This window comes from Lepidochelys kempii, chromosome 21, assembly GCF_965140265.1.
Source record: "Lepidochelys kempii isolate rLepKem1 chromosome 21, rLepKem1.hap2, whole genome shotgun sequence".
NCBI lineage: Eukaryota > Metazoa > Chordata > Testudines > Cheloniidae > Lepidochelys > Lepidochelys kempii.
In genome coordinates this window covers 12,535,229-12,537,481 of record NC_133276.1, presented here as the reverse complement: position 1 = coordinate 12,537,481, position 2,253 = coordinate 12,535,229, and positions in this window count along the sequence as shown.

The window sequence follows — 2,253 nt, the reverse complement described above, 5'->3', positions numbered from 1 at the left end:
TGGGAGGAATAAGGGGTAGGTGGGAGGGGGCAGTGGGGTGAGAAGGGGGGAGGGAATTTGGGATGTGCAGGGCTGCAGTGGCCAGAGAAAGAGGTGACTTTCCCCAGCTCCAGGGCTGTGGCTGCCAGGGAGAGACCCCCCTCCTTCCCAGCCCCAGCTCGCGGGCTGTTGCAGCGGGGGAGCGAGGGAGAGACCTCCCTCCTTCCCAGCCCCAGCTTAGTGGCTGCTGCAGCGGGGGAGACCCCCGCTCCTTCCCAGCCCCAGCTCGGGGACTGCCGCAGCAGGGGAGAGAGGGCACATCCATCACATTAGAAAGGTAAGACTACTGGTATTCAAATATGAGTTGTGTGCTTTTATTTGTAGAACAAAAAAAGTTAATTATTATTATTGTTTTTTTTTAATATAGTGCTTTTATCCAAAGCACTTTACAATAGTTAGCTAACGGTACAAACAATATTTGGAAAGATCATTAAGTGGTCCACCGAGACCCTCGGCAATTTTCAAGTGGTCCGCAAAAAAGGCAGTTTGAGAACCACTGCCTTAGAACAATTCTGGGTATAGGGAAAGCAAGGTTTTGCAAGCTTTTTACAAATGCAATTGCTTTTTTTTTTTTAAGTGCATTTTGTGCTTATTAACTTGGGAGTGACACAAGCACCAGAAATATTAGTATTCCAGTTTAAATTACAGTTTAATCTACAATTATCATGTAGATAATTGTGCTTTTGAGAGCTAAGGATGCAAACAGTTAAGGACCAGATCCTAGCTCAGAATCATGTGCCTACATACCTTTGCAGATCTGGGTCTAAGTGTGTAAGAGCTAAGTGTTATTGTAGAGCAGTGTTAAATATTGCTGGGGGATTTGTGTAACCTCTAGCACTTCAGTGGGATTTATTTAAATATTTTTGTTTAAAAATCTCAGTGTATCAGACTTGGAGACAATAGCTTGGATGGGTTTGGGTCCAATTATTATCATCATCAGTGTTATTTAACATTTATATCCCAGAGGCCTCAGCCAGGTCAGGGCCCACATTTTGCCAGGTGCTGTCCAAACGTAGAGACATGATGAGTCTCTACACTATAAATAAAAGCGTATTTTAACTTATTTATGGTTCTGCTTCTTTTTTATTTGTGTGTGTTATTCATAATGCTATCACACAAATTGGTGATGTCAGTTCTGTGCAAAGCTACTGAAATGTAGTGAAGGGAGCTGGGGCTCTTTCACAGAAAGGCAGAGGGTGTTTAGGGATCTAACAGAATGGAATTGTCCATTTGTTGCTTACAGTTGGGGGAAATGACCAATATAGTTACATTACAGGACAACTGTGAATATTCTAAGAATAGACCAAGACCAAAAAGATCTCAAAGAAAGCAAAGCTGGTTAGCAAATGGAGAGAGCCACTGATCACACATTAACAAATGGTATCAGATTGTAACCAGTGCTAGTTTGGGTAACAAAGGTTAGCCAGGTTCGGCAGGATCTTGTAATTAAGACAAAGGATCACATCTTACAATGTCAGAGCTCAGGTGTTTCAGTGTCTCACTGACCAGCTGTCTCTCTCTGTTAGCATTGCAACATTTCAAAACTCCATCTCCCCTGAATCACCAAAACACTCTGTGTAGGTCAGGTTTACCTGTCTCCTGACACTTATTACAGCAAAGGGGTGAACCTCCTGCAAAGTCGTTGGCTGAATAATCTGTTTTCTCAACATTATCGAGACTTTAACAATCTCTCTTCTAATCAGAAGTTATAGCCCTCCCTTTTCCATTGTATGCACCAGTTTAAATTCACACTGAATGGAGTTGACTGTTTTCACTTCCTGTCACATACCAAATTCCTTCAATGGCTGCCTTTGAGCCCTCGGCCTGCTATTCAATTCTAACAACCTTTTATTTACATAGCTTGTCTCATCTCTGACCAAAGTGGTATATTCCTATTCCTGATTAGGTGGCACTAAACTCTACCTGCATTTGTGCTGTATCTGGGAAATTCACACTCTTTAATGGACTAACCTCATCGCAACCTGTAAGGCAGGGCACTGCTATTAGCCCCATTGTACAGATGTGGAACTGAGGCACAGAGAGACTAAAGCCCAGACCCTCAAAGGTATTTAGGTGCCTAATTCCTGTTGATTTCAATGGGAGCTAGATGCCTATACAACTTTGAGGATCTGAGCCCCAGGGACTTGACCAAGGTCACACAGAAAACCCGTGGCTGAGGAAGGAAAATGAGCTCAGGTACCTCAAATCCCAGGC